This window comes from Ambystoma mexicanum, chromosome 3q (assembly GCF_040938575.1).
Source record: "Ambystoma mexicanum isolate Mex_15411 chromosome 3q, UKY_AmexF1_1, whole genome shotgun sequence".
Lineage (NCBI taxonomy): Eukaryota > Metazoa > Chordata > Amphibia > Caudata > Ambystomatidae > Ambystoma > Ambystoma mexicanum.
Genome location: NC_090926.1, coordinates 375,868,996 through 375,885,929, shown reverse-complemented (window position 1 = coordinate 375,885,929; position 16,934 = coordinate 375,868,996). Strand labels below are relative to the sequence as shown.

Here is a 16,934-nt window from a genome sequence, read left to right as displayed (position 1 = left end):
GAGTCTAGGCAGAACGGGTGTTGCGGAACAGCAGAATTTGCAGACGTCACGTGAAGCCTCATCGGCTCTCCTCGGAGGAAGCTGGTGGCCTGCATTGAGCGGCCGGGCACGGAGAGGCGGAACATCGTGAAGAGGAAAAAGGGCCAGAGAAAAAGAGAATGGCATGCACAAGGGGAGGAGGCGCAAGCTCCCCCCACTGCCTCCTTCCACTGGGCTGAACCACTGTAGACAGGAGAACGGGGGATGGAGGCCCCAGGGAGCTCGACGGAAGGATCAGGAACAAGCAGTCCTCAAGTGGTACATGGACCTTTGAAGGGAGTGCCCCAGGGGGAAATAAAGAACATGTTGTGAGGGAGAAAGGAGGATCCAAGCTTGGGCTGAGTCAACCAGAAGGGCCCAGAGGAGAGCGCCAGACCAAAACTGGTACAGCGAAAAGACAAAAAGCCTGCTGACGTCACGTGGATCCTCCAATGTGCTACCTGGTGGACGCAGTCACCCTGTGGAGAGCGGCTAGGCATGGGGAGGCATGACATAGCGAAGAGGTGAGAGGGACCAGGACGGTGGAGACCAGCAGACATAGGATCACAAGGCGCAAGCTCCCCCTCCTCCTGCTCCCCGCCGGGCCACGCCACTGTACAGTGGAGAGTGGTGGAAGGCCCCCCTAGGCATTCGGCAGAGGGGCCAGGATCTAACAACCCCGAGTTGCACACAGACCACTAGAGGCACTGTGCGGGGGAGAGTAAACGAATGTGCTGGGAGGGGATAAGAGATAAACAAATCTGGGCTGACCTAACCAGGCCGCATAGCAAAGTGAAGCACCCTGAGGGGACCTATTGGCAGGAATTGCGAGCATAAAAGAAAAGGGCACACGCAACAGCTTGGAGCTGCTCGACACGGGGCACTGAGTGGACAGAAAGCAGCGAGAGCCCCTGAGATAGGCAGCGGGAAGGTGGAAGCAGCTGGGGGTACGCAAAGGTTAGTGGGCTCACCTGCGTGGTAGAGGGCCCCGGAGAGGGGAATATAGCCCTCAGAGTCGCAAGCCTACGGGCATACAAGAACAGGCAGGAGATGGCAACAGGAGGTATGGATGCTCTAAAAGAGGATGTACAGACCATCCTATTGGAACTTAAAGCGTTAAGGAAAGAGGTGAAGACCTCCCTGAGGGCCATCGTGGACAGCGTCTCGAAGGTGGCGGATCGGGAGGAGACCTGTCTTGGGGAGGGTGTAGGCACAGTTCTGGGACCAGCCCACTTATCATAAAACACTCCCCACCCCTGGTTCAGATTCCACTTTGTGCTACAGCCATGAACTCATGCCATAGAAATAACACGTCAAGCCTAAAAACTTAGCATTTATTTAACAATAAGCAGACTAAATAAACAGATAGCAATTTTAGTAAAATTGAAAGAATAAAATGCAGGTTATAAATCACAGGTATTTAGAACACAGTCTCATCTCATCTTCCTTTTAGCCAACGTTTAGGACCCTGCTCAGCTTAACGACGGCCTCTCATCCCATGATGGCACTTCTCTGGTCAGATACTGCACTCCCTTCTCCTTCCTGATCCAGTCAGCCCTTAATTGAGAACATAGCAAGCAAGGAATGTTGCAGGGACAAATCGAAGCCCAGGCACCTGCACGCGCTTGTTACAAGCCCACGAGAGAGTCCCTACCTATCAACGTATGTGCCTATTTTTTTAAGGTAGGGCTGTCAATCAAGTAACACAGTCCCCGTTTTTGATCAGAATCCAATGACATCGTATCCAAGGAGAAATCCAGGTAATGCCCATGACCATTCAAGAGGCAACACTTCTGCTTAAATTGAAACCTACTCAACAAGTAAACACAGGAAACACAGGAAACTTATCATCTCAGTTGCAATTAAGAAGTACTCAAATCATTGCTCTAAAACTAGACATAAATACTTACCTCCTGATGAACCACTGAATGGAAGTGGGGAAACACGTGTAGAGGGCAACAACTTTTGTTTTTTTCTCTTTGAATAAGCACAAGTGCAACATTTATTCTAAAAAATAAAACAAATAAAAGACTCATTGTGGAGTACCTGTCAATCAGTGTTTGGAATCTTTCTTTGTGGCAAGTGACGCAGTCGTCCAGAACCTTCTTTCACTGTGAAAAATGTTTGTGCTGGTGGACAAAAACCCACTCAGTAACGATCCAAGGCACTCCTACCCCTGTTAGGGATTTCAATCAGGCGACACACACCTTAGCCTCGGCCCAGTATGCAGCGCACAACTGAAATACCTAGTCTATATTTTAGATTAGATTGAATATTGAGATGGTACACCACTCATATCACATCCCATTTTCAAATACCCCGGGTCACAATGGACCATGAACCACGCTGGTTGGTAAAATGCAATATTTATTTATTTGAAAATTCAAAAGAAATCCTACACTTTTTAATATGGGGCAGCAATCACCAATGTGGTGATAATAACTTGAATGTGAGCAATGCACTGGGTTTAACTTACCAGTGGAAAAGATACACAGCACAGCAGGATAGGAGCACTTTTGGTTTAGGTGAGATAGCACTTGAGTTAGAAGTTCCCCCTGCAATGTTCCCTCAACCCACAAATAATCAATTCTAAATTGATATGAAGAAACAGCAGGTAATCGGGGATAAGAAGCTGAAAACAGAATTCAAATCCGGCCTTCCCTTCCCAAATAAGAGAGAAAAATTGATTTAAACCCCTTGCAATGTTAGAAAATGACACTCGGAAATGGACAATTAAATAATGAATGTGTTTTAAAAACCTTGAAGCAATTATAATTCCTCACTAAAGCAGCACTGCAAAGACACTAACAATCACAAAGAATGGATTACCAAAAGCAGTTTGAAAATGAGTGGCAGGGTTTAAAACATGTTGCAGCAAATGACACATTGGAAACTTTGCAAACTTTGCAATTCCCGCCTGAAATTACCCAAACGGTTTTTAATAATAATGGGTGAAATACACTGATTTGTTGGGGGATAGCTATAAATCACAGGGACAATATGAAAGTGAAAGTAAGTCTCTAGCTGGTAAATTGGATGAGTTATGCAAGATCTAGAAAGGTGCGTGTTGAGTAAAATGGAGCAGTGAAAAAGGAAAGGAAAGGAAATCAGTTTTGACAAGAACAGTTTTACTCTACACTAATTCAGGCTAGGCCACCAAAGAGGGACACAGTAAGCTCCAGGGTTGATTCACAAGTTCAACCCTATCACCCCAGCGCCCAACCCTGGCGGAACCAGTCTGATTACTAGAAATAGGACTAAAGGCTTAGGATTTACACAAGGCAAAATTACTAAAGAGATGGCGCTAGCACTAGAACTCAAGAGCAGGATTGCAAGAATGATCCTGACAGTTTTACAAGTTATCAGGGTAAGGACAGGATGACTTAGAGAGTGGGATGAGGACAAAGACAAGATAGGCACTTTTTAGTTTTTGGATTTTGGACATTCAACGGTTTGTTTACTACATGGCAGTGCGCCTGGCAAAACAGCTGGGCAGTTCTGGTCACCGGGTAGCACTTCTGCACTGGCAATTCTGGTCACTGGATACTACAGGTAGCTGGATGGCAGGATTGCAGCAAGCAGGCAGTAGTGGGATCAGGATGCTTCCCAAAAACACCACAGCTTTTCCCTTTGGTCATTTGGGGATTTTAGCGGTTTTCGAATTTTAGACCTTGCTGGCGCAGGATCAGCGATGCTTTAGCCTTGTAGTTGGGATCTGGAGTTTGGAAGATGACGGGAACAGGAACCCAGCTCAGGAAATCAGGAAGAGTGTCTGTCTGTCCTGAGTCTTGTCAGGGACCCTTATTGACAGTGCATAATGATATCATCAAAGCATAGGGTGGGCGGGGTTAACTAAGCACATTCCTAAACTACTTGGATTGGGCAGGGGTGCTAGTCTCCGCCTTGCTCTCAACTTGTTGGATTTCCAAGGGAATGATGTCAGGTTTATGAAGTGAGTTTTACAATGTCAAAACACTCCCAAATTTACTTTACTTAAAATCCGATTTTGCCAAAAACAGACATTTATACAATTGCAATCTCTTAGTAAATTATATACACAGGTTACATATTATGTGCAGCACATATCAGTCCAATCCTTCAGTCTGTGGGACCTTGTTTCACCCTTCTGTTACAGTTTGGTAATTTTAAACATGAAAGATTCAGCCTAAAATTCCATAATTTTATACACAGATGCAAATTATCCCCAGGGATTTATGTACAACGTTTTCTGTTTGCAACATTGATATTTTTTGATTTATCCTCAATACCTTGCCCTATCTATCCCCAAGGTGTCAGCGAGTTCTACCATGTCTCAAAAGCAAGCACAAAAAATCACCTTTAAACAGCAATATTTTTACAGTTTTTCAGAGTCTTGCTGCAAAGATAAAAGTCTTTAAAGTTTATTCCTGAAATAGTCTTGGCAGTCTCTTTGTTCCTGGGTCCATATTTTTTCTGTCCTTCAACTGCTGCCAACTGTCATTTCCTTCAGAGCATGGTGGGGGTTTCTCCCTTCACACTTCAGACTTCCTTCCCTGGGAGCTTCATTGTCAGGGTCCCAGCAGAGACAAACGTCTGTTCAACCCCCTAATTATCAGGGGGTTGTCAGTATCTGCTGAGAGAGAGCCATCCTTTTGGTGCCACCCCTCCAAGCAGAAAACCTGTTTTCAACTTGCAGCTCCAGCCACTATAGTTTTAATCTTTAATTTCTGATCCTAGATCCAGAATTAAAGCAAGTCAGTTGCATAAAAAAACCCATGTTATATAGTCTCACAAACCCCTTAATTTGCTAAAAAACTGGCAGGCTTTCATTCACCAGTGTACTGTTCCAAAACACAGGCATTTGTTTTTCTTTAATTTGCAAAAGCTCATTTTTTTAGACGTGGTGCAGCTAGCCTTTCCTTATTTAATTCAACTTTTAATCCCCAGCAGATTCACACACGGCCTTGCAGCTATAGTTATTCTCTTGAAGCTGGAGTTGGTCTGCAGCACAGATACATTGAAACAAACATGGCTCAGCTAGTTGGAGTCTCTCTCTGAACAGCTGAGTTTTGGATACTTTAGCAAAGAAAATGACAGTGTTTCCCGTGTAAGTAAAAGTAAAGTTCCTGGTTGATTTTTTTAGAGTTGGTTTGACTGGGCTTGTCAATTCAGATTCATGCCTGGTTTTCTGAGGCACAGTGAGACACACAGGGCTTGGTAGGGTTTATTAATCACAGTGGCCTTAAGGAACAGAGGGAATTTAGAGTCAAAGCCGCATTTTTTAAAGGTGAAAAAGGGGTTCTTTTCAATGGGGATTTTGGGCTTTTGCAGCAAAACAATGCTGCTTTTTCCACTTTCTTCCTTTTGTTTAAGTCAGAACCCACTGGCAATCTCCTTCAATGGGCCCCCTTTGTTCCATCCAGCCATTTTGTTGTTGTTTGCAAAACCCAGTTTTGAGCCATGGCGCTCACAGGAACCAGCGCAACCATTTTGTGGTTTCTGCACAACTGCAGCTTGGTGATGTGGGGAAATGCTGTTGAGTGGGTCAATATATCCCACACATCCCCCCCGACTCTTCTTAGATTTCAAGTCGAGGGAGAAACGGGCACGTGGGATTCCTTCATGGGACAAGGCAGGATCCGGTAGGTATGAGTCCTTCTTCCATCAGAGAACGGTGCCTCCGGCTCTTCTTGTTGTCTCTGGTCAGAACGTGGAATGACACCCCCCCCCCGCCGCTTTCTGTTGGATCTTCTTTTCATGGTGTGGAGCGACACTCCCGGATCTCCTTTGGTTTCTCCTTTACAGGTTGCCGGGGAGGTCCTCCTTGGTCGTTAGATAGGCGCAATCAGCACGAATCTATGAAAGAGTGCACAAACCGGTTGTCAGGAACGGAGAATGGAAGGTTTGGAAGCGCTGGAAGCATTGACTTGTGAGCGCTCTAGTCCTCACTCAATATGGTGGCCGTGCCTTTAAATTCAGACTCCTCCACCAAACCGGTGCGTTGTATCTGTACACATCGCTCCGGTTCGTGTGGAACTTCGTTCTTGGAAAATTCCTCCTTGCCGACCTTCCTTGCAGCTACCTTTTGCCTTCCCTGTGCCTACCTTCTGCGCTCAACATAATTCCTTCCCGTGTTACCTGTCTCCTGAGTCTTGCTACTTCTGCAAGTGTTTCTTTGCCTCTCCTCGTCTGTTCTACGGCTCCGCCTCGCCTGAGCTTCTGCACCTACGCCTCTTGTTTTCCGCCGAAGCATTTAAGTTTATTTGTTCGGCGTTTCTGCCTTTCGTCTTCTCTGCACTCTCGTTTCTCGTTTGCAGACTTACTACGTTCTGCAGGCGTATTTCTACTTTCTGCTTATGGTTTACCTGCACACTATTTCTATACTTACTCCTTTCGAAATCTTATCACTGTTATTTACGGGCATTTCTATCTGTTCTGTCTTCCCTTAAGATTTATTTCTTGGTTTATTTGGGTTCCTGTATCTATCCTCTGTGTGCCACGTCCTACTGTCACCGCAGAGCTTAACTGGCTCTCTCCACCGGAGTTGGAGGTCAACTTCCTGAGCCATCAGCTGCAGCCAGACTTCAATTACTTGTGCAAGGAATTCTCAACTCCTTATTAGAACCCATCTGGAAACAGGGTTTTTTCTGCCTTTGTGCTTTTTCCCTGATCTAGGTCTGGCCCCCTGGGTGTCCCCGCGGACAGGGTTCTATCTCTGCCACGGTGGCCTCCGGAGGGGCCCGACCCTATTTACACGAAAAGAAAGCCAAGACACCAAAGGACAAGACTCCCGTAAGGAGGAAGGACCGTAAGAAGACAGAGTCGAATCCAAAGGAATCCGCCACAGAAGATTCAGGTGAGGAGGAAGGGGATAAGGCCTCCAATCTTCACAGTATACAACGCCCAATATTTACCATGGCATCGTTAGAACAATATCAAGAATTGGTAGCAGCGATGCAGAACCTTACTATGGAGGTCCAGGCTTTGAGAACAGAGAACATAGCCCTCCGACAACAGGTTGTTTTGCATCGTGATGACAGGGGAGACCTGCCTACAATGCCACTCTCCTTTGGCAAATACGATGGTCACCCAGGAGGGCTAAAGGACTTTCTTGACGCATGTAAGGTGTATTTTGCCTTTCGACCTCATGCTTATGAGACTGCTAGATCCAAGGTCGGGTTTATCATTGCCAACCTAATGGGTAATGCTCTCTCATGGGCTACACCGTTTGTCACCGGAAACAACCCGATTTTGGGTGACTATGATCGTTTTACGGAGGTGTTTAAAGAACGTTTCGACCGACCAGAAGTCTTCTATTCCTCTCGCGAAGCTATCCTAGATGTCAGCCAGGGAAACACTGATGTACAAACCCATCTATCCCGTTTCCAGAGGCTGGCAACCAAGGCAGATTGGCCTGATTCCGCTCAGCAAACCATCTACAGACGTGGCCTTCGTGATGAAATCAAGGATGAGCTGGCCCGAGTGGCTAGACCTGCATCCTTTCAAGATCTTGTTACATTATCTCTTCAGATTGAGTTCCGTCTACAAGAGAGACGATTAGAAAGAAGACGAACCAGAGGCGTTCCACAGCCAACCGGCCTCCCCTCTCCTGTCCCTCCCACCAGAACTACCCATCCTCCTGAAGAACCTATGCAGATAGGGGCGGCCCGAGGACCTCTAACTCAAGAAGAAAGTAGAAGAAAAAGAGAGGCTGGATTGTGTATGTATTGTGGCTCCTCGAAGCACTTATTGAGAGACTGTCCTGAGGTGCCACCTCGAAGACAGGGAAACTTCAACCCCCGATCTACAGCAAGGGAGGTTTCGGGGGAAGTAACAAGCACCCTTGTAACTACACAAGAGAAGTAAGCACTCCCGATGATAACAGTCTAATGGTGTTTCGAGTTGACTTGTGGCTGTCTGATGCAGGTCCCACAGAGGTACTCGCCATGCTTGACTGTGGAGCAGCAGGGAATTTCATCGACTCCAAGTGGGCTGCGGAACATCTTGTTCCCACAATATCCAAGGCCACTCCCATTCCGGTGGAAGGGGTGGACGGGAAGCCCTTATCTTCTGGACCTATTACCAAGGAGAGCACTCCGTTGAGAATGAGGTTAGGCCATCACGAGGAGTTCCTGTTATTTGACCAGATCAGAGCAGCTCATTTTCCATTGGTCATTGGCATTCCTTGGTTAAGGAGGCACAACCCTCAAATTGATTGGACGGCTAACAAGGTAGTCTTCAATTCTACGTTTTGTAAATCACACTGCATGAGCTCGTCCTCGACGTCCAACACCCTAGCATATGACCGAAACAGTACTCCAGATCCAATCACAGTGGCATCAGTTCCCATCCATTATCAAGAATTCTCAGAGGTGTTCCTGGATGCCGTTCTCCGTCAACTCCCGCCTCATAGAACAGAGGATTCCGGTATAGACCTGATACCTGAGGTGGTGGTTCCTTTTGGGAGGATGTACCCTTTGTCTCTACCAGAGAGGAAGGCTCTGAGAGAATACCTCGACGCAAATCTTCAAAACGGACTCATCCAAGAGTCCAGATACTCTTGTGGGGCTTCCTTGTTCTTCATTCCTAAAAAGGACTCAGCAGAGCTGCGCCCTTGTATAGATTACAGGGGGCTCAACAAGGTTACCATTCGGGATAGGTATCCTATGCCTTTGATCCGGGACATCTTGGAGGCAGTACATGGGGCGGTGTTTTTTACCAAGCTTGACTTGAGAGGGGCTTACCACCTCTTGAGAATCAGGCAAGGGGACGAGTGGAAGACAGCGTTCCGTACCCCTTTTGGACTCTTTGAATACCGAGTGATGCCATTTGGTCTTGTGAATGCACCAGCCATTTTCCAAAAGTATATGGACAAGATTTTCGCAGATATGCTGTTTGTGTCAGTGGTAGTGTACCTGGACGGCATCCTCATTTTTTCCAAGACTCTATCGGAGCACAGGTCACTGGTCAGACTAGTCTTACAGCGTCTGCAATCCCATCAACTACTGGTAAAGCCAGAGAAATGCTCATTTGAAGCTATGTCCGTGTCCTACCTAGGATATATCTTATCCAAAGAAGGTATCGAGATGGACTCCAGTAACGTGAAGGCTATCAGAGAATGGAGAAATCCTGTCAATGTCAAAGAACTCCAAAGCTTCCTAGGATTGGCCAATTTTTATCGAAGGTTCATTCCCAACTTTTCTAACAAGGTACTTCCACTGACCTCTCTATTGAAGAAAGGAGTCAAGTTCGTATTTGATGAAGGGCCCCAAAGAGCCTTCTGTTTTCTGAAAGAATGTTTTTCCACAGCCCCCATCCTGGTCCAACCGGATCAGAACCGACCCTACATTCTGGAAACAGACGCTTCTACAGGGGCGGTGGGAGGAGTTCTGCTTCAAAGGTCAGAAGACGACTATGAACATCCGATAGCTTATTACTCCAAAACACTTACCTGTAGTGAACGCAACTACTCGGTTATAGAAAAGGAGCTATTGGCTATAAAACTGGCCTGTCAAGAGTGGAGACATCTTTTACAGGGAGCTACTCATCCGTTTACTATTAGAACAGACCATCGTAACCTTCGGGTTTTACAACAGTTGGAATGTTCCAATGCCAGGCATGCCAGATGGGCATATTTTTTTTTACAATATGATTTTGTAATTACATACTTACCTGGTACAGAGAACATGAAGGCTGATGCCTTGTCAAGAAGACTTGGGGATACTTCTGGCTCCTACACGGGACACAAACTGGTTTTCCCTAATCCCACTGTGTTGGCTTCTACTGTTTCATTTCTTCAAGACCTAATTCCACAGTATCAGATGGGCACCGAGCTTCCGTCAACTGTTATTCAAGATAAGGACGTATTGTATTATCATGAAGGAGCTCTCTATGTTCCCACTAAGAAGCTACAAAATCAGATACATTCTTGGTGTCATGACACCCCTTTAGCTGGACATCCCGGAATCAGGAAGACATTGGATCTGCTACGGAGGGGTTTCTGGTGGCCGACCTTAAGAAAAGATGTAAGCCAGTACGTTTCCACTTGTTCGGTTTGTGCTTCCAACAAACACCGAACGGGAAGACCTCTGGGGCTACTGCAGCAAGACTCCTTACCGGACCATCCATGGGAACACATCTCTACCGATTTTATTGTAGACCTCCCTCCGTCATATAGCATGACAACGATTATGGTGACAGTTGACTCATTTAGCAAGCTCGCCCATTTTTTGGCCTTTAAACAGGTTCCTTCAGCCTCCGAAATGGCCGCAACCTTTCTTCAGGATATAGTCCGTTTACATGGTTTGCCCAGGACCATAGTGTCAGACAGAGGACCCCAATTCACCTCCAAGTTCTGGGCTTCTCTCTGCCAAGTTCTAGGGATTCACAAGGCACTCTCTTCTGGATACCACCCACAGAGCAATGGCCAAACTGAAAAATTAAATGCCAGCCTAGAACAGTACCTCAGGTGTTTTTGCAGTCCGCAACAAGAAGAATGGTATTGTTTCCTCCCACAGGCAGAATTTGCCTACAATAACTCTCTCCATACATCGATCCAGATGAGTCCTTTCTATTGTGCTTACGGATATCATCCTCAACATTTACCCTGGCTCAATCCTCCTTCTACCAAAATTCCAGCGTTGGATGGGGTTCTATAGGACCTACAGGAGATACACAGACTCGCTAAGGAAGCACACCAAGCGAGTCAACTTACACACAAGAAATGGGCAGACAAGGGTCGTACTACCAATCCGAGCTGGAAGATAGGGCAGCTTGTCTGGTTGTCCACCAGATTTCTACCCAGATGGGTTCATAAGGGGAAGTTCTCCTCTCGTTTCCTTGGGCCATTTCCCATTCTTCAACAGATCAACCCTGTTGCATATAAGATCAAGCTACCAGAATATCTCAGAAAGGTACATCCAGTCTTCCATATCTCCCTTCTCAAAGAACATAAGGAGGACCCTTTTAAGAGACCTGTGTTCAGAACGCGTGCTCAGGTGAGCCCTACGCCTGAAGAATATGAGGTGTCTCATCTTGTCGATTCCAGATACCACAAGGGGCGGTTGCACTATTTGGTTCATTGGAAGGGTTATCCAGTGGAAGAGAGGACATGGGAACCTGTGAGCCATATACATGCCAAATGCCTAGTGCAGAGGTTCCATCGGCTTCATCCGGGCAAACCGGGGAGTCCCCCGGGAAGACGGGGGTATACTGTCAGGAACGGAGAATGGAAGGTTTGGAAGCGCTGGAAGCATTGACTTGCGAGCACTCTAGTCCTCACTCAATATGGTGGCCGTGCCTTTAAATTCTGACTCCTCCACCAAACCGGTAAATTGTATTTGTACACATCGCTCCGGTTCGTGTGGAACTTCGTTCTTGGAAAATTCCTCCTTGCCGACCTTCCTTGCAGCTACCTTTTGCCTTCCCTGTGCCTACCTTCTGCGCTCAACATAATTCCTTCCCGTGTTACCTGTCTCCTGAGTCTTGCTACTTCTGCGAGTGTTTCTTTGCCTCTCCTCATCTGTTCTACGGCTCGGCCTCGCCTGAGCTTCTGCACCTACGCCTCTTGTTTTCAGCAAAGCATTTAAGTTTATTTGTTCGGCGTTTCTGCCTTTCGTCTTCTCTGCACTCTCGTTTCTCGTTTGCAGACTTACTACATTCTGCAGGCATATTTCTACTTTCTGCTTATGGTTTACCTGCACACTATTTCTATACTTACTCCTTTCGAAATCTTATCACTGTTATTTACGGGCATTTCTATCTGTTCTGTCTTCCCTTAAGATTTATTTATTGGTTTATTTGGGTTCCTGTATCTATCCTCTGTGTGCCACGTCCTACTGTCACCGCAGAGCTTAACTGGCTCTCTCCACCGGAGTTGGAGGTCAACTTCCTGAGCCATCAGCTGCAGCCAGACTTCAATTACTTGTGAAAGGAATTCTCAACTCCTTATTAGAACCCATCTGGAAACAGGGTTTTTTCTGCCTTCGTGCTTTTTCCCTGATCTAGGTCTGGCCCCCTGGGTGTCCCCGCGGACAGGGTTCTATCTCTGCCACAGTGGCCTCCGGAGGGACCCGACCCTATTTACACGAAAAGAAAGCCAAGACACCAAAGGACAAGACTCCTGTAAGGAGGAAGGACCGTAAGAAGACGGAGTCGAATCCAAAGGAATCCGCCACAGAAGATTCAGGTGAGGAGGAAGGGGATAAGGCCTACAATCTTGACACCGGTTACGACAATTTCCCACTAACTGCCCTCCAATCGGGTTGACAGCAGTGGGATACAAAGGCATTTAATGATCACGATTGATAATGAAGAAAATACTCCCTGTTACATAATCATATTTATACATCCTATTGGCTTCCTTCCGGTTCTTCTCTTCCTTATTGTCATGTTTCCGAAGTCTCCTCTGTTTGATTATCTATGGGCTCCTCAATTTGTTGCAAAGTGTGCCTAGGGTTGGTTAATATGGACCCATTTCTCTTCTGTCAGTTTGCCTTTGGGAATGCGAATTCTATAGCCTAGGCTTGGGATGGTGACTTCTTCTCTATTTTTGAACTTCATTTTCCTGCGGTGGCACTGGGGCTGACCCGAAGGCTTTCTTTAGGTCTGCCAGGGCACTGAGATTTACTCTCCAGTAGCGACCGGGCTTGGTAATAACTGGGATCCATATTGTTCCCGAGTCGGTTGAGGATGTGACTGCCCATGTAAAAGGCGAAAGGAACACCTTGCACGAGCCTACAATTGTGTTCTGTGCTTTTGTCACCTCTAGAAATTTTTATCATACAACTGCTAAGCAGAAGATGTTTGGAACAGGGAATTTCCAGGCCCCATACCCATTGATAAACTGACTCAACAGCCGGCAGGGTCTGGTCTTTTGGGAGTTTCCTGAATAATACTTTGCGGATGAAGCTTTCTTCACTATTCAAGTCAACTCGGGCGAGGACAGACTCCTTCACGTCATTTAATTGGGATTTTCAGATTGTGAATAGGTATAGAATTTCAAAGTATTTCCTTTCAGTGTGGAATGCCACTTGATACTGTGGAAGGAAGGTTGATTTTCAGGAATAGAGAGGAGTACCCATCACCAGTTTGTTGTCCCACAGCAATTATTGTAACGTCGGGTATTTCATTATTTTGAAGATGAAACTTAATTTGATCTGGTTTTTGTTCAACCATGTGGCATATGCCATTTAGACTAACATGGTTGACACTCTGTTTTAATTTGATTGGCCTGTGAGTCTGGGTCCAGAGTACCTTATTCACACATTCTATTAGGGCAGACAACCTACGAAGGATGTCATTCCCTAATAGACAGGGGGTTCCCTCCGAACCACGACTATGACCGGGTGCTTCATCTTGTGTCGCCCAATTTTTATTTCCAAATCCGCAGTCCCCTCGACAGGAATTTCATTCCCATCGAAGTTCTGGAGTTGTCCAGGAAGAGGGGTGAGAGGGATCTGGTATCTCTCCCCCCTTCCTGAATTTATCTGCTCAGAGGTCTTTTTTGACAGAAGAGTGGCTTGGGATCAAGTTTCTACCGGTAACGAAAAGGTACATTGCCCCTGCACCTGGATGGAGGCGTAGAATCTACCTTCTTTCTCCTCCAATGGGCAAAGATAATTTGCATTTTGGGTGAGCTCTTTGGTTAATTTCCTTATTTTGGACTCTGTCACAGTGGTAGTTTGGGCATAATTCTGTGTAGGAGTTTGGGGATCTGAAAGAAAAATGTTGCACTCTGATATTCGAGGAGTTTCGGGCTCCTCCTTTTCTGATTCTGGGCTGCCCCCCTTTTTGGAGAAAGTCACCAGAATTGCCTTGGGAATCCTCTTTTAATATTATGCCTTCTTGATGCTCATTCTGGGGTTCTAGGATGGGTGATTCAGAATCAGTCCCCACTCCCACCCAGTCTTCATCTAGATCTCTTGGGACCCATTTTTCTTTAGAAGGAGTCCCCCCCCGTCCCTGAAGGAGAAGATTTTTTTTCTCAGGATTCTCTAAGGATTCTTCCCCTTCAAATTGGAGGACACTAACCTGCTCCACAAAATGTTTTTTTTAGTCCTTTATTTCTCCTACCCCCCTCTGTTCCTTGGGTGGCAGATTTTCTGGGGCAGGAGATTTTGGTTCCGGCTCCTGGGTGTCCAGGGGCTTTTCATGAGTGAGGAAGGAAGCTTCCTCTAGGGCTTTACACCCCCCTTGTCCCTGTGCCTCCTCCTCTGGAACCTGCGAGTTGTCAGGGTTCTCTCCCTGTCATTGTTCTGGGGTGCCAGATCTTTGGTTTGTGGGGTTCTGAGCCTCCATGTTCGTCTGAGGGTTCTGTTGAGCCCTCAACATGCGGCCCAAATCCTGGGTTAGGATCTGGACCTGGCACTCCAGTTGGGACACCCGTTCCGGCTGGTTTGGGGGTCTCTGGTCAACCCTAGGTGGATCAAGGGAAGGGTAACTATCCCTTCTCCCATAGTACCCTGGATATGGTGAATTTTGGTAACCCTCCACCCTTGGCCTCCCCTCTCCCGGATTGGGTTGTCTGGGTTCCTGAAAGCAAGGAATGAAAGGAGGGTTGTCCTGCAGGTTGGGGTTTTGTGGGTATTGGGGAAAGAAGCTTAACCCAGCATTTGGGGAATTCCTGCCCTCCTTAGGGAAGTTAGGAGGGAAGTTTCCCACGGCAGCACTTACCTTGTTGGATCCTCCCTTGGGCCGGAGGAGTCCAGACATACCCCAGGATTGGTTGGTTGCCCTTGTATCGGGGGCTGATATAATCAGGGGAGTTAGGGGTCCCAATAGTGGGATTACCTCCCTGACTACCACCTGTTTGTGACTGGCCAGAAGGCCTTCTGTGTCTTTGATTCTGCTGACTTCTGCAGGTGTATTTTTAGGCTCCCCCATCTCTAAGTCTAAAATGCGGGAAACCTTCACCTCCGCCACCTTAGCAGCAACAAGGGTGTTGGCTGGTTTGGGGTTTTTGTTTAGATTTTTATTTTCTGCAGGTTTTTGGACCTCATAAATGCGGGTCGCCTGCTCTTGCCATAGTTCTTTTCTCGTGGAAGTCCCTCACCAGCTGGGTCATAATATACTTGGGGAGGGCATGAAAGAAGGTGGTTACAAACTCCTTGCTATTCGTGCGCACCCTCCTAGTGGTTTGGGCAAAGGCGCGTTTGAGTTCGTGCACAAACTCTCGTGGGACCTGATCTTCCCCACACTGCAGATTGTAGGCCACTTTGCGAGCCTCCTGGGGGTTTCTGTGGGCAGAAAAGTGGGGGAAAAGTGTTTCAAGATGGCCAACCCATAGGTGGACCATCTTGAATGGTTCTGGTCCCCAGTCCAGCAAAGAAACTGGACTACTCAGGGGTACTCAGGGGAGAATGTCAACTTTACATACTCTATACAGTTTTGGTTGTCTTTCATATGAAAAGTGTCATCAGCTCATAAAGTTCCAGGTGTTCCCAAACAGAATATTTTGCATTTCTTTGGTAGGGGGTTATGACACTCCTTAATCCGCCTAATGGTGTCTTTTATCTTAACTCGCTTGAGTTTGTTTGCCTTCTTTGGCTTAGTCAACCGAGTCCACTCGCCCCCAGACTCGGAGGCGTTACTAGTTGAGGTCCCCTCATGATCATCTAGGCTCTCCCGCATTCTGTGAGCTTGAGAGGGGCTCGCAGAATGGTGGGGCCTAGTTGCTCCACTCCTGTGGGGCACAGGAGAGTAGTCTTCTGACTCCTCCTTACTCCCAGGATTGGTCGAGTATTCCCCCCATTGCCCTAATTGCGTAGAGGTCTTCAGAATACTCTTTTTGGACCTCATCTCATTGGGTTTTTCATTAAATTGGACCAACTGCTCCCTTGGAAAGTAATATTTTGGTGGATCTAATTCCCTGACCCTCCCCTCATAGGAGACTTCCTTGTCAGAGACATCAGCCTGAATGTTTGGGTATCTATACAGGGTCGCCCATCCATCAATTTCTGGGGGGCGCTGATCTGTCATTTCCATCAAGCTTGGTCTATTGAGTTCTGCCGGCCAAATGGTTTCTGGCTCATGTGAACCGGTAGACATGAAGCTGGCAGTGTTCACAGTATTAAATGGGTTGGAGTCCCTTAGCATAGAGGTCCTTATACTATGATCAGGGGTTACCCTGTCCCTCTCTACCTGTTCGGGGTCCCTCCAGTTAAGATTAGGATTGCACCCTCTTTCTCCAACCTTGCTAGTTTCTCCTTTTCAGTCCCTGCTTCTAGATAAGAATGAAAGATCTGAGCTTTTTGTTCAGCTATCAAGGCTTTACTGGCCTCCATGACCCGCTCTTGCGCTGCCACTTGTTTGTTGAGCCCATCATTCTTTTCACAGAGAGCCTCATTGTCTCTCTGTGCTTCCTGTATGGTCTGGGAATAATGAGACAATTTCTGATGCAGGAGACTCACCTGCTGAGTTTTAGCATCTTTGGTCTGGGTGTTCTCTTCCAGAACACCTTCTACCCATCTGGCGTGCTCCAGTAGATTCCCATACTCTGTTTTTAGTTCATTGAGTTTCTGGAGGGCTGACTCACTCCCCTGTAACTCTCTTTTAATTTGCTGATTTCCTGGCATAGGGCATCTTTCTCCTGATTTAGGGTGCCTCTCTGTTCTGCCAGGACATCCCTTTGTTGCCTGATGATATTGAATTTCCGGTGCTCTTAATCAAATTCTGTTTGAGAGTGGAGGTCTCTCAAGATTAACTTATTATTTTCCTCTTTCAATTTATCTATCTGATTTTGTAGAGTAACTATCTGCTCTGCGCAGACCCTGTTATAGGTTAATTGTTCAGTCAGCTTCTGTTGACTCTCTTCTAGAGAGTCAGCCTTTTCCTGACACTCTAGTTTTACTGCGTCTAGTTGGGCATCTTGATCTGCATTATGTTGCTGTTGGTGAGCCAAATCCTCTTTTAGTTTTATGATGTAGTTTGCAGATTCT

The 16,934-nt window shown here is 46.7% G+C and overlaps 1 protein-coding gene across 1 annotated transcript in view; it reads left to right on the top strand.

Annotated features, from left to right (window-relative positions):
- The window catches only part of LOC138582594 (uncharacterized), a 100,117-nt gene that overhangs the window by 2,575 nt on the left and 80,608 nt on the right, over nucleotides 1-16,934 (top strand). The gene's annotated exons all lie outside the window — the stretch shown is intronic.